General features: G+C 46.4%; 1 protein-coding gene and 1 non-coding gene across 2 annotated transcripts in view; one reads left to right on the forward strand and one right to left on the reverse strand.

Annotated features, from left to right (window-relative positions):
* The window catches only part of LOC141656940 (uncharacterized), a 362,888-nt gene that overhangs the window by 277,464 nt on the left and 64,704 nt on the right, over window positions 1–20,720 (forward strand). The gene's annotated exons all lie outside the window — the stretch shown is intronic.
* On the reverse strand, window positions 6,607–6,713 carry LOC141658176 (small nucleolar RNA R71). Its single transcript, XR_012549078.1, has one exon. It is a non-coding gene; the product is annotated as a small nucleolar RNA R71 (small nucleolar RNA).

A 20,720-nucleotide genomic window follows, 5' to 3' on the forward strand; every position in this document is an offset into this window, starting at 1 on the left:
TATTTGATTCAAATTGTTCATATAAATTACTAAGATTACTAGAAGTAGTATATGAGTATTAGTAATAGATTTTAAGGTAAACTACAATACAAACATCTAGTACATGTTTATTTGTGGGATTAAGGGATTGTCTTGGGTGCTACTAATTGGAGAATCTCTACTTTGGGATTTTGTATGTTCATCCATTATAGGAAAGCTCAAGAACAAAAGAAAAGGAGATTTCTTTTGTGCCCATAAAACCGATACATCAAATGTAAGAATATGATTTCTTCTCTAATTGTTTTAATGTTTGCATGCATAAAATCCATATTTAATTTTATGACAAATTAATTTCGACATATAAGAATATGTTAGTATGTATATGAATCTACTTTTCCTTCAGACCCGACTGACCACGTCGAGGCTTACGAGTCTCACATGTCAGTGTGGGAGCAACCTGATGAGGTTTGGTGCCGAATCTTCCAAACGACACTGAATGGGATGGCACAGAGTTGGTACAAGGGGCTGCCCGACGGGTCGGTATACTGTTACGCCGACCTAAAGGACGCATTCCTAGCCCAGTATTCCTGCAACAAGAGGAGGGCCGTGGAGACATCAGACCTCCTGACTATCAGATAGGAGGGAGGCGAGTCTCTCCGGAGTTATGTGAAGAGGTTCGACGCGAGGTTCGACAAATTCGTGAGCCGAGCAATGAACCTAGCGACCTTGCGGCGATGAAAGGCCTCCCAAGGGGGACCTAAAAACGAGCTTATCAAATGCGGCGGCCTGACCTTTGACGCCGCCAGACAATTGGCTGATCAAGCCATTAAAGTGGAAGACTACCACAAAACCTGGGTAGGCCCTAGCGAGCCCAAGCCCTCAGAAAAGAAGAGCCGCCGGGAGGACAACCCGGACGAAGGACGCCGTGGCAATGATCGGTCACGGTCTGGCGAAAGACGCCGTGACAATAACAGTCACGGTCGATAAATCTGCCAGGAAACGAGGACTCGACGGGCGCCGGGTGGAGTTCGGGATCGTACCGCGCAGGCGGTATAATGATAAAACCCCCTCGTCGTATCGGCCGCCGAGGTCTTCGCCCGAGCAAGCACGAGGGCCGAAGTGGGAAAGGCCCCCAAGCGAAGGGAGACGGTGACACGAGCGATCGTGAGTACCACGACCACACCGGTCACCTTATCGACAACTGCCGGCATCGAAGAATGCCATTGAAGAAGCGATCCGGAAGGGGAGCCTCGGCAATACGTTGCGAAAGGCCAAAAGGCGACGCCGGCAGTTCAGATAAGAAATCCGTCTTGAACGGATAGGAGTGATCCATGTTGTCATCGGGGCAACGAGAACGGAGGGTCCGCCCATGGGCACAAACGGCACACCGAACGAGCTATATCAGGCCATCAACTTTGTGCCCAACACAGCGATCCCCGCTTCCAACATCCCCGATATGACTATTGGAAGGAAGGACTACGAAGGAGTCATCGCTCCTCACAGCGACCCGCTTGTAGTCAATTTGGACATATCCAACCACCTGGTCAAGAGGTGCCTGATTGACACAGGCGCCTACACGAACATCATGTTCAGGGAGTGCTTCCTCAGCCTCGGTCTGAAAGTCAAGGACCTAAGCCCCTGCACCAATCCACTGTACAGCTTCTCTGGGGCCGGCCTGGTACCACTGGGGTCAATCAGACTGCCTATGATGTTCGGCGAAGGGAGTGCGGCTAAGAATGTCCTAGCCGAGTTCGTGGTCATTGACGGCTCGTCCGCCTACAACGTTCTCATAGGCCGAGTCACTCTCAGCGAGGCCGACGCAGTGATGTCCATCCGGGCCCTAACACTGATGTACGTCTCGGACCGGGGGGAAGCGCATAAGCTCGTCTCCAAGGACGAAAAGGACGAGGTGGTCAACGTCCAGATAGCTGCCAGAGGATGCAACATGCAGTCCCTTAAAGTGGCAAGGAAGTCAGAGAAAGGAAAAAGTCCATCCTTACAACACGAGGGCGACCTCATGGATGCAACTAGCGGCTGACTGGGAAGGTGCGCCTTTGATGAGCCATTAGGACGCTGGTAATCTCGGGAAAATTTTGTATAACGGCGGAGGTGTCCAAGATAGCTGTGGGCACCCCAACGCATGTTTACACCTAATGAAAAATCGTCCAAGTCTTCCATCAAAGTGTCCATTTTTTCCCATCAGTCATTAACAAGAAATAGATGCCAGCTCACACTGTCACACCGACAAGAGCGGCGAGTCTCAGAAGAAGAAGCGGCGTCGTAGATCACCCCAGTAGTAGACGCCACGGCGATCACCCCAAGAGGTAGACGCCGTCGCAGTCACTCCAAGTGGTAGACGCCACGGCCGTCATCAAGAAATAGATGCCAGCTCACACTGTCACACCGACAAGAGCGGCAGTCTCCGTAAAGAAGCAGGCGCCGTCGCAGTCACCCCAAGTAGTAGACGCCACGGCAGTCACCCCAAGAGGTAGACGCCGTCGCAGTCACTCCAAGTGGTAGACGCCACGGCCGTCATCAAGAAATAGATGCCAGCTCACACTTTGTCACACCGACAAGAGCGGCTATCTCCGAAAAGCGGCGCCGTCGCAGTCACCCCAAGAAGTAGACGCCACGGCAGTCACCCCAAGAGGTAGACGCCGTCGCAGTCACTCCAAGTGGTAGACGCCACGGCCGTCATCAAGAAATAGATGCCAGCTCACACTGTCACACCGACAAGAGCGGTAGTCTCCGTAAAGAAGCAGGCGCCGTCGCAGTCACCCCAAGTAGTAGATGCCACGGTAGTCACCCCAAGAGGTAGACGCCATCGCAGTCACTCCAAGTGGTAGACGTCACGGCCGTCATCAAGAAATAAGACGCCAGCTCACACTGTCACACCGACAAGAGCGGCTGTCATTACCAATAAGCAGACGCCGGCTCACACTATCACACCGACAAGAGCGGCAATCACCCTCAGGAAGCAGACGCCGCGGCAGTTACGGCCAGCGCAATTGATACTCGCAGAAACGATCAAAACGCCTTAAAAGCGTTTAAAACAGTCGGGATGCGCACTCTAGACTGCCTCGGCCGGGCCAAGCCAGAAGCAAAGTGAAGACGCTAAGTACAGTTGATACGCTCAACTATTAGCGCAAGGAAACTCAAAGTGAAGTAAAGACCTGGGTCAAGCCGAGGAAAGAGGAAACTAACTCTTATTAAAAATGATAAGTTACAAGTGAGGAGAATACAGACGACGGCCGTCCCCATAAGGATAAGCCAAAACACAACCTACCAAAGTTGTACAAAACACAAGAAAAAGAAAAACAAAAGATTACATGTATCATTTGAAGCGCCAAAAGTGGCAGGGAGGGAAGGCTTAATAATTGGCTCCCGAACAGCTGAAGCTATCCGAGATGCCGGGTGAGCCTGGTGACGACCGCCCGTCTCCCTATGCCTGTTGCTGCTCGCCATCAGCAGCGGTAGCAGCATCTTCTTCGACGGGCAACCCAGTGGCGTTCTTAGCAGCCTCAGCTTCAGCAGCCTCAGCCTGAGCCTCGGCAACCTCAGCTGCCCTTGCCCTCACGGCTTCCTCCTTGGCCGTCTTAGTCTTCTCAGCAAGGGCTGCACTCTCCGCGGCCGCCTCTTTCTCTATCTTCACCCTCACCGCCTCCTTGGCCTTCTCCTCCACGGCTTTCTCCTTAGCCTCGAGCTTATCATCAAACAGCTCGTCAAATTTGCCCCACGGAAAGGAACCAGCAAGAGGGAAGAGCTCCTCAATCACTTCCCTGGCAGCTTCTTCGGCCAGATCCCGGAATTCAGTGCACATGTTAGGGAGCAAGTCGGTTTGGAGCATCTCAATGTCCTCCTCCTTTTGCCTAATGATGGCCTCCTTGCTCCGAATCACCTTCCCCTGGATCTGAAATTTGCCTCTAAATTCATTCCTCTGCTGGAGATAAAGGTCGGCGTGCCTCTGAACAAGATCACACTTCGCCAGCAGCTTTGCAACTTCGGCCGCAGCAGCCTCGGCCTTGGCTCTTTCAGCAAGGAGCTCCTTTTCAACGTCTTCCCTGAGCTTTCTCTCAGCCAAGAGCGCTTTCTCAGCATCTCCCCTAAGCCTCTGCTCATTGAGGAGATCCAGCTTCGCCTTCGTGGCCACCTTCTGATATGTGAATTATTTACACCTTATTTCCCTCTTTCTTTGACGCATTCCGGCTCTTAACGAGTCGGTTTCGTGTGCCTTTCCTTGCATTTGTGCCCGATCCCCGTACTTGTCATTTTGTGTGCCCTTTTGTAGGAACCGAGTCAAGTATGAAGGAATTGGGGCAAGAAAGGCATTCTAATGCCTTTACATGAAGAAAAGGGAGATGAGGGATTTTGAAGAAGAAATCCTCTGCCGGCAGGCCGGCAGCCGGCCCACCGGTAGAGGATATGGCTATATGGAGAAAAAGGAGGAAACAAGCTGAAGAGATGTTCTCTGCCGGCAGGCCGGCAGCCGGCCCACCGGCAGGGAACACAATCCCATACTTAGTCAAATTTTTGAAGAAGTTTTTGGCCAAAGTTCAAGCAACGCGCTGCCGGCACAGGTAGCCGGCAGCCGGTCAACCGGCAAAGGGTACCTGACACAAAGAATTGGAAGAAAATCTCAAGAAGTGGAATTCTCTCCGCGGCAGGCGCAAGCCTGCCCACCGGCAGGGGATTACGCAACCTTCATTTTTCTCGTTTTTTGAAAGAACGCGCTGCCCGGCAGAGGAGGGCCCGCGCCGGCCCGCCGGCACAGGAGCACTTTACACGAGTTTGGGCTTTTTCATTCTTTCCTCCCTTAATCCAATGATAGCCTATAAATACCCCCTCCTTAAACCCTTTTGCATATAACCCTAGATCTGAAAAAAACATTCCATATTTATTGTAATACCTCCTTAATCAAGTTCTAATCTTTCAATAATTATTATTAATATTTAGCAAGAATTAGTTAGTTCTAGTAATAGTCAATTGTTTACACTTGTTTGTTGAAGTTTGTATTGGGGATTTTGAAGGGTTTTCCTTCTATTTAATCAATCAAGCATTCATCTTTCCTTTTGTGGGTATAATTCCTCTCCTTTCTTTTACTTGTTTATCATTTGTTTACATTTTCCTTGTCTTTTGATATTGCTATAACATTCATCATGTCTCCTCCTTGTGTTGTTTGCTTTTCTTCTCTATTTAGCATAATTTCCCTTAACATGAGTGAGTAGATTCCCTCTAGGGTTTAGGGTGATTCTTTATGGAATTTAGGGGCATGATTCTTTGAATATTTTGGTCTTTGGTGAAATTGTTTAACTTTCCTATTCATTGCACTCAAGGTGTTTGTTGATTTGCTCAAGTGAAAGCTTTTGCCTTTCTTCCATTATTGCTTAATTCTCCCTTGGAATGAAAGTTTTTTTTGGGGGTCTTGATGTGTGTCTAGGAGGGGTGTGAGACTTAATGAAAATTAGTAGCCACCTTTAAGATAGCCAAGACATTGGTTCTTCATCTTAGGTTAATCTCTCACCATTGACCCTTTTTGATCTTCATGTTCGCCCCTAAACCATATTGATGACCCCGAAGGCCCTAGCTTTTAATTAACCGTATTCATTATCATCAACTTGTTTGTCTTTTGCTCTAGTGATTATAACCAAAACCCTTTCTTTTAATTTTGATTAAACTTGACTCCTAATCAAACTTTGTAGCAACCCCCGCCATCCTTGAGTTTGACCCCGACTAAATACTACGCTTTTTCGGGTTTTATAAATAGTTTTGGTATAGGAAGTAGACGACAAATTTCCTACTATCAAATGGCGCCGTTGCCGGGGATGGCGTTAGGTTATGCTTAGTTTTATTTAGAGTCTTTGCTTTAATCTTGTCTCAATTGTCATTCTTGCTTTAGTAGTTGATTGTTGTTTGTAGAGTGTGTGTGATTTTTGCCTTTCCTTAGTGTGTAAAAACACTAGGAGACTTACGATTTGTCAAGTGTATGCCTAGAAGGAATCATCAAGCTCTCCTATTCAACTCCGACCCCGAAAGGCTTTTTAGAACCTTGAGGACTAGGACTCTTGAAAGAGTGAGGAACAATTCCACCCAAGCAAACATTGATCAACCAAACTCACACATCCCACAAAATTTTGATACAACAACTACGATTCAACCAAATACCACAATTGAGACTTTAGTAGAGAACCCCTTTCATAACTTCCTTAATTACAATAGTCCACCTCAAACACCACCACATCAAGAACCAAACCACCCACCACAAATGGCTCTTAGAGATCACAACCGGCCTAACCATAATGATTCATGTAATCCCATCAATTTTGGCACCTTGGCCCCAAACAACTTTGAAATGCATCCCGCCCAAGTCGGGTTAGTTGAGAAGGACTTGTTTGGAGGTCATCTTGAGGAGGATGCCCATGCTCATCTCCGGAAGTTTAAGAGGAAAGTTTCAATGATGAAGAAGAATGGGGTGTCCGAAGACACCTTGAGAATGATGTTGTTTTAGTTTTTTCATTGACGGGCAAAGCGGACCGGTGGTTGAACATCCACCCACCGGATACTTTCACTACTTGGGATGACTTAGCCCAAGCATTTATGGCCAAGTACTACCCTTCCTCAAAGACTGCGATGCTCCGCAACGAGATCCATACGTTCCAACAAGAGGATGGGGAGTCCTTAGGTGAGGCTTGGGACCGTTATCAAGATTTGATAGCAAGTTGCCCCCACCATGGAATACCGGAATGGTACATTACTCAAACATTCTTCCAAACTTTACTACCAAGAACTAAGGAGATGGTAAATGCCTCCGTGGGGGGAGGTTTTGACCACTTGAGTGATGAAGAGGGGATGACGTTGATCAAGAGAATGGTGGATTCGGAAGCAAATTATGGCTCTAGAGGAAACATGTTAAGGAGGAATGGGAAGTTTCCAAAAGAAAACTCCTCCAACTCCGAGACAAATGCCAAGCTTGACTTGCTCACAAAGCAATTTGAGAAGTTTTCAAAGAATCAAGTGAACCAAGCCGCGACCTCATATGGGCCGCCCATGGAAGAAGTTGCTCAAGTTGCGAGTTGTGAACTTTGTGGAGGAAGTGGTCATACCTATGACTTGTGTGGCAACAATTACAATGGTGCCTATGAAGAAAATGCTCAAGAGGTGAACGCTTTTCAAAGCTACATCAACAATCCTAGACCACCAAGGCCTCCTTACAACAACCCGAACACCTACAATCCAAATACCAATTTCTACCACCCCGGGTTAAGGAACCACCCCAACTTTAGTTACAAAAGCACCAATGTTCAAAACCCCCAACATCTCCAACCACAAACCCAAACCAATCCACCCGGTTTTGCTCAACCAAGGGGAATTCTCCCAAACCCAAGAAATAATTTTGGAAATCAAAACCAATGGTCAAGCAACAATCCACCCCAAAACTATGGCAACCAACAACAAGGGCACCAAGAGTTTGGAGGAAACCAAAGCAACCAAGGGTTTTACCAAGGGAATCAAGTAAATCAAGCAAATCAAGGATTTGAGCAAGGGTATGTTCAAGGGTCTCAAGAACAAGGTCAAGGAACAAATTTCAACAACTATGGTCCGAGAGGTAACCTCCAAGTGGGGCAAAACAACAACCAAGGTCCCAATGCTAGATATGACTATGGGTTCCCTTTACCCATAGCCAACCAACCTCATCAAGAACCCCAAGGTGAGCTCTCTCAAGTGGAGCTTTTGAAGATGATTAAGAACATGCAACTTCAACATAGCCAAGAGATAGCTAATTTTGCAAAAGCTACTCAACAAGAACAAGCAAACTTGAGAGCTACATTTCTTAAGGACATGAGGGAAATGGAATCTAGGATGGCTTCTCATGCTATGGCTAACCCTCAAAGGCCGCCCGGTGGTTTGTTGGCTCAAGGACAAAGCTCCAAAGATGCCTCAAATAGCCACCATGCTCATGCGGTAGTGCTAAGGAGTGGTTTAGAGCTTTAGGACCCTTACAAAGACCTTGAGTTGGAAGTTGATGAAGATCCCAAGGGGAATGAGGTAGAAATGGATGATGAAGAGGAAAGCTCACCCATTGAGGCTTCGGGTAAAGCTAATGAAGACAAGAAAGAAAAGAAAGCTTGTGAAGATTTGACTAGAAGAGGAATTCAAGTGGACAAGGATGTTGATGGATATGTGGAAGACCTCCCTTATGAGGAGGAAGCTATTGAACAAATACCTTTGCAACATTCTAAAAAGGTAACAAAAAGTTCGGCTCCTCCAAAGGTATCTTCCAATTCCCAACTTGTTTCTAAAATTCCTTACCCTTCAAGAGCCATAAAGAGTAGGGAAAACCTCAAGTATGCCAAATTTTGTGATATGCTTGAGAAACTTGAGGTTACCCTACCCTTTACGGAGGTGATAATGAACATGCCAACCTACTCAAAATTTTTAAAAGACATTTTGACAAGGAAAAGAGTCTTGGGTGACCAAGAAATAGTGGCTATGGAAGAAGCATGTAGTGCTCATATCCTTAACAAATTGCCCACTAAACTTGGTGACCGGGAAGCTTTTCCATTCTTTGTGTAGTTGGCGGTGTTCCTATCTCTAGAGCTCTTTGTGACTTGGGAGCAAGTGTTAGTGTTATTCCTTTGAAAGTTGCAAAAAGGATTGACATTCAAAACTTGGCTCCCACTACCATGACTCTCCAATTGGCGGATAGGTCCGTCAAGCGCCCTATGGGGGTGCTTGAGGACGTGCCCGTCAAGGTTGGAAAGTTTTTGATTCCCACCGATTTTGTTGTCCTTGATATTCCGGAGGATAGCCACACTCCCATCATCCTAGGTAGGCCATTTTTGGCTACCGGAGGAGTACTCATTGATGTGAAGAATGGGCGGCTAACCTTCCAAATTGAGGGCAACAAAACCGAATTTAACTTGCCAAATTTGATGAACGGTCCAAGTATATAAAGATTGAGCACAATCGAGGTAATTGATGAAGTAGTGCACGAAGTAGCCCGTGAAGAGGCGGAGATGGAAGAGGTTTTTCAAATCTCTTTGCATGATGAGGCAATGAAAGAGGATCACGAAGTTGATGAGGAACTATTAAAGAAAGTGGAGGGCTTTCTCCCTCCAAAGGTACAACTCAAACCCTTGCCTCCCTCACTCAAATATGCTTTCCTTGATGAAGGAGAGGCCTATCCGGTGATCGTTAATGCTAACCTAAGTGAGTCCCAAGAAAAGAAGCTTTTGGAAATCTTGAAAACTCATAGAGGAGCACTTGGGTATAGCATTGATGACATCAAAGGTTTAAGTACGAGTTTGTGCATGCATAGGATAGTTTTGGAAGAGGGGAGTCAACCCAAAGTTGACGGTCTTAGGAGGATTAACCCAAAGATGGCCGAGGTGGTGAAAAATGAAGTGTTGAAACTCCTAGAGGCCGGTATTATATACCAAATTACCGATAGCAAATGGGTTAGTCCGGTCCACGTGGTACCCAAAAAGGGGGGGATACAAATGGTTGAACAAGAGGATGGCACCACCCTACCCACTAGACCCGTGACCGGGTGGCGTATGTGTATTGACTACCGCAAGCTCAATGCCGCCACCCTAAAAGACCACTTCCCAATTCCCTTCATTGACCAAATGCTAGAGAGACTCGCGGGCCATGCTTACTATTGCTTCTTAGACGGTTATTCCGGGTTTTTCCAAATTCCCATCCACCCGGATGACCAAGAGAAGACGACCTTCATTTGTCCAATAGGAGTTTATGCCTACCGTAGGATGCCATTCGGGCTTTGTAATGCGCCCGGTACCTTTCAAAGGTGCATGATGGCAATCTTTTCGGACTTTCTAGAGAAAAGCATGGAAGTCTTCATGGACGACTTTAGTGTCCATGGAGACTCATTTGATCATGGTCTAGAGAACTTGACTAGTGTGTTGAAGAGATGTGAGGAGCACAACCTCGTCCTCAATTGGGAAAAATGCCATTTTATGGTAGAGGAAGGGGTTGTACTCGGTCACATTGTCTCTAGTAGGGGTATTGAGGTTGATGGTGCCAAAGTTGCGGTCATAGAGAACTTGTCACCCCCTTCCAATGTCAAGGGAGTGAGAAGTTTTCTAGGCCATGCCGGGTTTTATCGGCGTTTTATCAAGGATTTTTCAAAAATAGCAAAGCCCCTAACCTCATTACTCCTCAAGGATTCCCCCTTTGTGTTTGATGATTCTTGTCTTGAAGCTTTCAATAGGTTGAAGAGAGCATTGGTCACGGCACCAATAATCCGATCTCCGGATTGGAATCTTCCCTTTGAGATAATGTATGATGCTTCGGACTTCGCGGTTGGTGCGGTACTTGGGCAAGTTGTGGATAAGAAGCATCATGTGATATATTACACAAGCAAGACTCTTGATCAAACTCAATGTGGATATTCTACTACCGAAAAGGAAATGTTGGCAATTGTTCATGCCGTGGAGAAATTTCGGCAATACCTTGTTGGGTCTAAGGTGGTGGTTTACTCCGATCACACCGCCTTGAGACAATTGATGGTGAAGAAAGATGCGAAGCCCCGACTCTTGAGATGGGTCCTTCTTCTTCAAGAATTTGATTTAGAGATTAAGGATAAGGCCGGTTCGGAAAATGTTGTTGCCGACCACTTATCTAGATTGACCGTTGAAGACCATGGGATACAAGACAAGAGTGGACCCATAAATGAGTGGTTGCGGGATGATGGACTCATGGAAGTTACCGCCAAGACCCCTTGGTTTGCGGATCTTGCAAACTACATTGTGAGTGGTTTCTTACCGGATGAAATGGAACCTAGAGAAAGGAGGAAGTTGAGAAATGATGCTAGGAGATATTTTTGGAATGACCCACATTTGTTTCGCAAGTGTGGCGATGGAATGTTCCGAAGATGTGTTTCAAGAGAGGAGGGCTTAGAGATTGTGGACCGGGTTCACAATTCCGCCTATGGGGGACACTTGGCCACCTCTAGAACAATTGCCAAGATCCTCCAAGGTGGGTTTTATTGGCCCTCCATGTTCAAAGACATTCACTACTTGGTTAAATCTTGTGATGCTTGTCAAAGAGTTGGGAACATTGGGAAGAGAAGTGAGATGCCCTTGACTAACATATTGGAGATTGAGCTTTTGATTGTTGGGGCATAGACTTCATGGGACCCTTTCCCAACTCTTGTGGAAATGAATACATTTTGGTTGCGGTGGACTATGTATCCAAATGGATTGAAGCGGTTGCCTCCCCCACCAATGATAGAAAGGTTGTAATGAAGCTTTTCAAAGGCACGATTTTCCCAAGGTTCGGAACCCCAAGAGTAGTCATAAGTGACGGCGGATATCATTTCCGCAAGAGCACCTTCAAAGCTCTTCTTGAATCACATGGTGTGCGGCACAAAACCGCACTTGCCTACCACCCTCAAACTAGTGGGCAAGTGGAGGTTTCTAACCGCCAAATTAAAGCCATTTTGGAGAAAGTCGCCAACAAAAGCCGGAAAGATTGGTCCCAAAAGCTCCCGGATGTCTTATGGGCATTGAGAACCGCCTTCAAGACACCCCTTGGCACCACCCCGTATAAGCTTGTGTACGGGAAAGCTTGCCATTTGCCCGTGGAGTTGGAGCACAAGGCTTGGTGGGCTCTTAAAGAAATGAATTTTGACTTTGATGCCGCCGGAGAAGTGCGTTTTCTCCAAATGAATGAGCTTGAAGAATTGAGATTGGAGGCTTAGGAGAGCTCCAAGATTTACAAGGACCAAACGAAAAAATGGCATGATGGAAAAATCATGAAGAAAGAGATAAGTGTTGGGGACCTTGTTCTCCTTTTTAACTCTAAGATTAAGGTGTTTCCGGGCAAGCTCAAATCAAGATGGTCGGGACCCTTTAAAGTGATGAAAGTATTTCCTTATGGTGCTTTCGAGCTATGGAGTGAAGAAGGGGGAACTTTTAGGGTCAACGGGCAAAGAATCAAGCGATACTATGACGGTGATAGCAAAGGTCCTATTGAAGTGCTCTATCTCGGGGAACCCCTCCCCGAGGAGAGGGAAAGTTGAAATTCTCGAAAATGAATTGGTTTGGTGGAGTTCCACAAGAACCACCATTTGTAAATAGCATGCATGTAGATAGAATTTGAGATAGTTTGGATTGAGCATTCTTGACAAAGTTGAATTTGGGGGTGGGACCCCTAGCCTCGCCCAAAATCCCGACACGAGTCGTCGGTTTGAAAGTTGAAAACTCGAGAAATGGGCAAGATTAGGACTTGGAAGTTTATTTGTGAGCATTGGAGGAAAAACAAGTTGAAATTGACGTAGTGTAACTCTCTGCCGGTGGACCGGCAGCCGGTGCCCTCCACCGGTAGCGCGTCGAAAATTTCTCTGAAAAATTTGAAGGAATTAAGCTGAGAAGAATTCCCTACCGGCAGGCCGGCAGCCGGCCCACCGGCAGGGAGATCCATATTAGTTGAAAGTGGCGAAAAAGTGAAGGAGAGGAATCCTATACCGGCAGGCCGGCAGCCGGCCCACCGGCAGAGGAATGCTTACTGAGCCAAGATTGAAGGAAGTATTAGGAGAAGGACTCCCTACCGGCAGGCCGGCAGCCGGCCCACCGGTAGAGGATCTCTGGCATTAGTGAAAGGTGGGAAATTGAAGAAGAAGGAATCCCCTGCCGGCTGGCCGGCAGCCGGCAGCCGGCAGCCGGCTCACCGGTAGGGGACCCGCGGTACATCAAAAGGGGAGTATAGGGGAATTCTCTGCCGGTGGACCGGCAGCCGGTGCCCTCCACCGGCAGCGCGTTGGATTTATTTTGAAGAATTAAGAATCCCCTACCGGCAGGCCGGCTGCCGGTTCGCCAACCGGCAGGGGATCTTTAAAACGCGCAAAAACAGCCCGTGAACCCTCATTCTCTCTTATTATTTCTCATTCCTTTTTCACTCATCTCCCTCATTCCTCATCTCCATTAATCCAAAACCCACCCAAATCACCATTAATCCACCTCCATACCTCAACCTCCTCCATTCCTCCCCTCCTCCTTCCCTTCTAATCCTCCATTCCTCATTCAAATATGGCAAACAAGCGGACAAGGTCGGAAATGGCGGAAGCTCAACGGCTTTTGGTCGAGGCGGCGGCGAGTGACACTAACCCCGATCCCGACTTCCCGGATGTTGAGTTCGTCACACAAGAGCAAAAAGGTAAATTTATCTTGTTCAAAAATCGCCCCTTAACCCCGACAAAATTCATTTGTAGACCGGCTATGAGAAATATGGGATTAGACAACGAAACCTTTGAATTGTTTAAGGGTGTTGGTATGAAAGGCTTATATGATTTGCATGAGGAAACTTATCCCCGCCTCACTTGGGAATTCCTTAGTAGTTTCCGTCTTGATAAGCACCGACAAACCCGTATGGTCGAGCAAATTCACTTTCGGTTGATGAACCGTGATCATTCCATGTCCCTAGGAAGGCTTTGCCGAATTTTTGGCCTTAACAACCCCCCAAAATTCAAGGCACCAGAGACCGCTCACTTTTCTCGGGTGTGGAAAGCCATTTCGGGCTTAGATGACCAAACCGGCGTGAAGAGGCCGGAAATTGCGTGCCACAATGCCCCCATTCGCATTTGGCATCGATTTGTGGGAGGTTCTATTTTTGCGACCCATGAGCCATGGGTTTTTCGGGTTACCGAATTGGAGATTTTGGGGTCTTACTTGCTCACCACCCCGGCCCCCTATGAAATCAATGTGGGTCACCATTTGGCCCTCCATTTGCAATCACTTTCTAAATCGCCGGGGCAAAAAGTCCCCCTTCATGTGGGTGGGATAATAACCCGAATTGCCAAGTGCCTTGACCGCCCGGTCAACTTGAACAACATGAGGTGGATCCGGGGGGAGACCTACATCACCAAGCAATGGTTAACGAAAAACCTAGAGTGGATCAAGGTCAATCCTTTTGATGGAATCGAGTATTGGCAAGTTCAAAAGAAAAATTCCGTCCCAATTCCCAATGCCTCCAAATTCATAATCAAGCCCGGTGAGGAGTCCTACCTCCTTGAGATTGAGGAAGAGCCCGATGAGACCCAACCCCCCCGACCAACCCCATCACCTATGGTCGTGACAACCGGAGGGAAACTCCATCCTCCCTCCACCACTCCATGCCCTCCTTCCGACCACCCTCCACCTTCCAACCTCAACCTTGGGGGGGTAATTTTGGTGAAGGCTCCTCAAGCAACATCCCTCCTCCCCCGCCTCCTATGCATCCCGATTTGGTCACCTTCATGAGTGACATGCGCTTGGGTTTGGAAACCGCCGCTAGTGAGAGGCGAGGCATTGAACAACGGTTGGATCGGATTTACTATGACACCTCCGTGGGTCAATTTCCGATTTATGATGATTACATGAGGAGGAACTACGAGCACCCTCAACATCTCCACCCCTCCTACTACCTTGAGCCGGATGGTGGTTACCACAAGGATAACCGGTTTGTCTACGCCGACATCAATATCCGGCCGGATTATTTCGCCCCACCCGTTTTTCCCCCTCCCGCTTCTCAAGAAGAGGGGCATGATGCTCAATGGTTCGGGGGTGCACCCTCCATTTTCTCCCACCCCGAGGTCGGGAGTGCCTCCGGGGCGGCCTCCGGCGGCTTCCTTTCGTCCGGTGGAAATTTCGGCGATTCCACCGCTCCCATGAACACCGACGACTTCCTTAGAGAGTCCGCGTTTGGAGCGGTGGACGGAGATGGCAATGACGATGATAATGATAATAATGATAATGATGATGACGGGGACTTTGAGTCTTAGGCGGCCTCGACTTTGGCCTATCTTTCCTCCCTTTTCAATCCAAAGCCTTCGGTATGCTCCCCATTTTCAATCCAAATGTCAAGTATGTACCCAACAATCCAAACTTCTCATTCATATTTAAATTTTGTATGCATTTAGTTAGAAATTCATATAATTGCATTCATGTAGAATTGCATTAGATTTCAATTTGTACTATATTGTCACATTTAGTAATTGCATTCACTTAGCATAACTTGCATTGTCATTTAAATTTTGCATATAGAATAGAGCATGCATTGCATTGTCAAAATAAAAACCAACTAAAAAATCGAAAAATGACTAAAATCACCAAAAACATGTTATTTTATTTCACTCAATTGCCCTCCCATGTAAATGAATAAGTGTGGGGAGGGCCTAAAAAAAAACCAAAAACATGCATTCTAATTTCCAAAAATCAAAAATACCAAAAACATGTTATTTTTATTTTCAAAAAATTAAAAAACCACCAAAAATATGTTGTTTATTTTTCCTATTCTCTCCCTATACTTTTTTCCATTGAGGACAATGTAAATTTCAAGTGTGGGGAGGGAAATATTCACTTTGTGAATATTTGTTTGCACCTTTAAATTCGATAAAAATTCAAAAAATGCCTAAAAATTGAAAAATTTCAAAAATTCAAAAAAAATTGCATTGTATATATATGTTTGTCTAACAAGTGGTGCAGGCACATACGGGACATTTGAGGCATTAGGAGACTAGAAGACCGCTCGGTTCAATCTTTCTTATCTCTTTCTCCTTTTCCATTCCTTTTCTTTTACAATTGTTGTATGTATGGAGGAGGATGGGCTATGTTGATGAGGATGTTCCATTTCGGAACTTGGTGTGTGTTGCTTACATGCTGCTAGGGTTAGACAATTGTTGCATGCTTATTTAGGTTGCTAGTACTTAGAAATGCATTTCGTACCTTGTGATTACGTGTTTGTTGCTTTATTTACATTTTGCATCGTGTTTGTATATAAATTTTTGAACAAATTTGGTCTAGGAAGGGAGTATGATACCTCAATGATGATATTGTCTTGGCCACGTATTTCCCCTCCTATTGGCTTGCACCTTGTGACATCCTCGTTATATACGGGAAATGAGGCTAGACCGGAGAGTTTTGACCACCTTGTGAGACCATAGACCGTAGACTAGGCCTAGATTTCGACCTAACTACTCAAATGTGAGGATTAGAGCCTCCTAGGGTCGGTGCATTCATACCCGACCCCCACTTAGGATTGTGAGTAGGTCTCCTCGCGAGACGTGTTATGTCTAGACGCATAAGTGTGTCATTCTGTCCTTAGGCCATGATTTGCATTTCATTTTTTTTTTTGTGCACAAGTTATGAAATAAAATTTGTTTCCACATGCATATGAACCTCACATAGCCAAATTGCCTTGTTTTGTCCCTTCCATTATCTCCCTTTTTGATTCACCCCCTTTGAGCCTCAACCTATTCATTTGGCAAACTCACTAAAATAGCTACATCCCATAACCACCCTTCCTTGATCAAGAATTGGTCGGTTTTGTAGTAGTGTTGTAGGAGGTGATTTGGGTCATAGTGGTGGATAGTATACATATCCACTTGGGTCGGAACTTGGTATGCATTTGGCATTGTATATAATTAAGAGGTCTTGAAAAAGAAATGAAAAACAAAATAGAAAAGTGAAAAAGTTGTGAAAATTTTTTTTTTTTTAAAAAAAAAAAAAAAAAAAAAAAAGAGTTGGTTGTTTTGCATATATTTGTGTTAAAAGAAGAAAAAGGCAAGCAACACCCCTCCTCATCATTAAACGGGGCAGAAAGAGCCGTTGCTAAATAAAGGGGCAATTTGATGTTTTTCCAAAATGAGTCGGGTTTACACAATTTTTGCAAGACTTGAGAAACCGAGTCTTTGTTAGGGTGTAGACGTTACCATTTGTTGAAATAAGAGGAGTACTTTCAAAGTTTTTCCAATTTGAGTTGGGTTTATGCAATTTTTGCATAGTTTTGGTGATCCATGCTATGTTAGGGCATGGACGTGTCTCATGTGTTGCAATAAGAAATGGATGTGATGTGTCGGCAATTCTTGATTTGAACTCCACATGTCCGAACGGTGCTTGCACCAATCCCGTTTCGTCCTACTCCTTAGCCCCGTTACAACCCTTATTTCATGGCTTGTGCATTGTACTTTTTGCATCTCATTTGGACGTAGGACTGTTTTACACATTAGATTGCGGACACGTTCTCACGAGTCGTAGTAGGAGAGTGTTTGGCTACTTTTTGTACAAAAACACCCGGTCTTTAAATGAGAGATTAGTGAAAACCGTGAGGAAGTCGGTAGTCTTGGTCCCCTTAGTCATGGGTCAATCTGGTTGAATCTTGAGTGTGTCATGTGATTCTCGAAGGTTAGGCTTTGTTTCCCTCTTTCCCGCCTTTGAATTTGTTTCCTAGGCATTTGGTTGTCAAATTGCGGTTTCTTGAGCCACCATTAGGGCATTGACACCCCGCCGAGACTATGAGATGGTATCTCCCAACCAAAACCTTTAATCGTTCAAAGTAAAACGGCCGCTTAGATGAGGAAAGCGGTTTGATTTTTGTGATGCATCATATATGTTGACTTGTGCTTAATTAAATGTTTGCATCAAAAATTTTGTAGCAAGACCCAACTTGCCTTGCAATAGGGCACTCTCCCCTCATGAGTGCCAAATTGTGAGTTGAAGGGGCGTTGAGTGCGCTAATACTCGATCGGCTTTAGTAGTTTAGTTGAGTGATGCTTATATTGTGCACTCACTCTCCTTGCCTATTTTAGTAGGGGCTTGTGCATTGATTTTGGACTTACTCGAGGACGAGTAAGGTCTAAGTGTGGGGAGGTTGATATGTGAATTATTTACACCTTATTTCCCTCTTTCTTTGACGCATTCCGGCTCTTAACGAGTCGGTTTCGTGTGCCTTTCCTTGCATTTGTGCCCGATCCCCGTACTTGTCATTTTGTGTGCCCTTTTGTAGGAACCGAGTCAAGTATGAAGGAATTGGGGCAAGAAAGGCATTCTAATGCCTTTACATGAAGAAAAGGGAGATGAGGGATTTTGAAGAAGAAATCCTCTGCCGGCAGGCCGGCAGCCGGCCCACCGGTAGAGGATATGGCTATATGGAGAAAAAGGAGGAAACAAGCTGAAGAGATGTTCTCTGCCGGCAGGCCGGCAGCCGGCCCACCGGCAGGGAACACAATCCCATACTTAGTCAAATTTTTGAAGAAGTTTTTGGCCAAAGTTCAAGCAACGCGCTGCCGGCACAGGTAGCCGGTAGCCGGTCAACCGGCAAAGGGTACCTGACACGAAGAATTGGAAGAAAATCTCAAGAAGAGGAATTCTCTGCCGGCAGGCCGGCAGCCGGCCCACCGGCAGGGGATTACGCAACCTTCATTTTTCTCAGTTTTTGAAAGAACGCGCTGCCGGCAGAGGAGGCCGGCAGCCGGCCCGCCGGCACAGGAGCACTTTACACGAGTTTGGGCTTTTTCATTCTTTCCTCCCTTAATCCAATGATAGCCTATAAATACCCCCTCCTTAAACCCTTTTGCATATAACCCTAGATCTGAAAAAAACATTCCATATTTATTGTAATACCTCCTTAATCAAGTTCTAATCTTTCAATAATTATTATTAATATTTAGCAAGAATTAGTTAGTTCTAGTAATAGTCAATTGTTTACACTTGTTTGTTGAAGTTTGTATTGGGGATTTTGAAGGGTTTTCCTTCTATTTAATCAATCAAGCATTCATCTTTCCTTTTGTGGGTATAATTCCTCTCCTTTCTTTTACTTGTTTATCATTTGTTTACATTTTCCTTGTCTTTTGATATTGCTATAACATTCATCATGTCTCCTCCTTGTGTTGTTTGCTTTTCTTCTCTATTTAGCATAATTTCCCTTAACATGAGTGAGTAGATTCCCTCTAGGGTTTAGGGTGATTCTTTATGGAATTTAGGGGCATGATTCTTTGAATATTTTGGTCTTTGGTGAAATTGTTTAACTTTCCTATTCATTGCACTCAAGGTGTTTGTTGATTTGCTCAAGTGAAAGCTTTTGCCTTTCTTCCATTATTGCTTAATTCTCCCTTGGAATGAAAGTTTTTTTTGGGGGTCTTGATGTGTGTCTAGGAGGGGTGTGAGACTTAATGAAAATTATTAGCCACCTTTAAGATAGCCAAGACATTGGTTCTTCATCTTAGGTTAATCTCTCACCATTGACCCTTTTTTATCTTCATGTTCGCCCCTAAACCATATTGATGACCCCGAAGGCCCTAGCTTTTAATTAACCGTATTCATTATCATCAACTTGTTTGTCTTTTGCTCTAGTGATTATAACCAAAACCCTTTCTTTTAATTTTGATTAAACTTGACTCCTAATCAAACTTTGTAGCAACCCCCGCCATCCTTGAGTTCGACCCCGACTAAATACTACGCTTTTTCGGGTTTTATAAATAGTTTTGGTATAGGAAGTAGACGACAAATTTCCTACTATCACCTTCCTAGTGGCATCAAGCTCAAAAGCGGACTGAGCCACGGCCTTCTCCTGCTCTATAATACGAGCACCGGCCAGCTCGTTCCATCTCGCCAGCTCCTCGACCAACCTCGCGCCTTCCGCTACAAGCAGTCGGGAGAAGGAAACCTTCTGGGATGAAGAGTCGGTGGTGACGTTTCGATCACCAGCCTGCAGTCGGGAGGGGGAAGCCTTCTGGGATGAAGAGCCAACGGTGACGTTATGATCACCGACTGCGCGCTGGTCTCTCCTCCACTTGCTGCTCATTAAGAGCGACGGCCGACGGGGCCGATCCGCAAAATTTAACGAAAGCATCGTATCAACATACGGACATGCCGAAAAACCCGTCATCGCGGCGCCTAATGAGCCGGCCGAATCGAGCCACGAGTAGATCAGACCATGCTTGGCCTTCTTGGCCGAAGGATGCATTTCTCGCTTGATGGCGAAGCGGCGATGCGGTAGAGGCTGTCCCCTTCCTCTTACGGACAAGGGGAGGCCCCTCCTCGTCAGAGTCCTCCCCATTGGTGATATCAACGATCTCCACCGTTGCCTTTCGACAGGGGAGTAGGAGGTGGAAGCGATGTCGACGCCATCGCCGCCGAAGACTTTGTTTTTCGCGTATGGCGTGGCATGTTACTAACAACCTTCGCCTGGGCCTCCACCACATTCAAGCTCCTCACCTCGGCCGATCCATGAGATCATTCGGCGACGTCCTGCGATCATGGGCAAGAGCCTTGGGGTGCAAGTTAGCAACGGTCTTATCTTTGTGCGGCCCCCATTCTCCGGAGAATATTCTCGATGTGTCCGGTCCGAAGTGGTGCGAAGGAAACAAAGCAAGAATTAAATAGAAGAAATAAATCGAAACTCGAGAAACAGGAACATTGAGAGCGGCGATAGGCCTCGCACCGACCCCACTCACCCTGTGCTAGGGCCGGTATGAGGCCGACATGACAGAGCGGCTCATCCTGGAGGATGATCTGCGTTGGGGGAATCCATCTTTTCGGCACCCCACTCTTGTCTGCCTCGAAGAGCCTCATCGCCAGCTTCTCATCCTCCTTAAGAAGGACCTTGACGGCATCCATCTTGAGCTTCTTCCGGGTGACCCATCTGTCGTGCTCCGCCTTAGTTTCACACCGCAAATTAACTTGGTGCTGAAAGGAGCGGGGCAGCGGGTAGTCATCCGGCACCTTAACATACACCCACCGACCTTGCCAGCCTTTGCAGGAAGAAAGCTTGTCAACAGAGACATAACCCTGCTCCGTTTGCACACTGTACCATCCGACGCGGCCAGAGATTGATGGCCGGAGTGAGTGAAGCCGGCGGAATAAATTCACCGTTGGGGCCTCTCCCTTGAAGAGACAAAGCCAGACAAAGCCGACTATGGTCCTCACAGCCAACGGGTGCAGTTGGGCAACAGCGACGTTCATGGCCCT

This window comes from Silene latifolia, chromosome 5 (assembly GCF_048544455.1).
Source record: "Silene latifolia isolate original U9 population chromosome 5, ASM4854445v1, whole genome shotgun sequence".
Lineage (NCBI taxonomy): Eukaryota > Viridiplantae > Streptophyta > Magnoliopsida > Caryophyllales > Caryophyllaceae > Silene > Silene latifolia.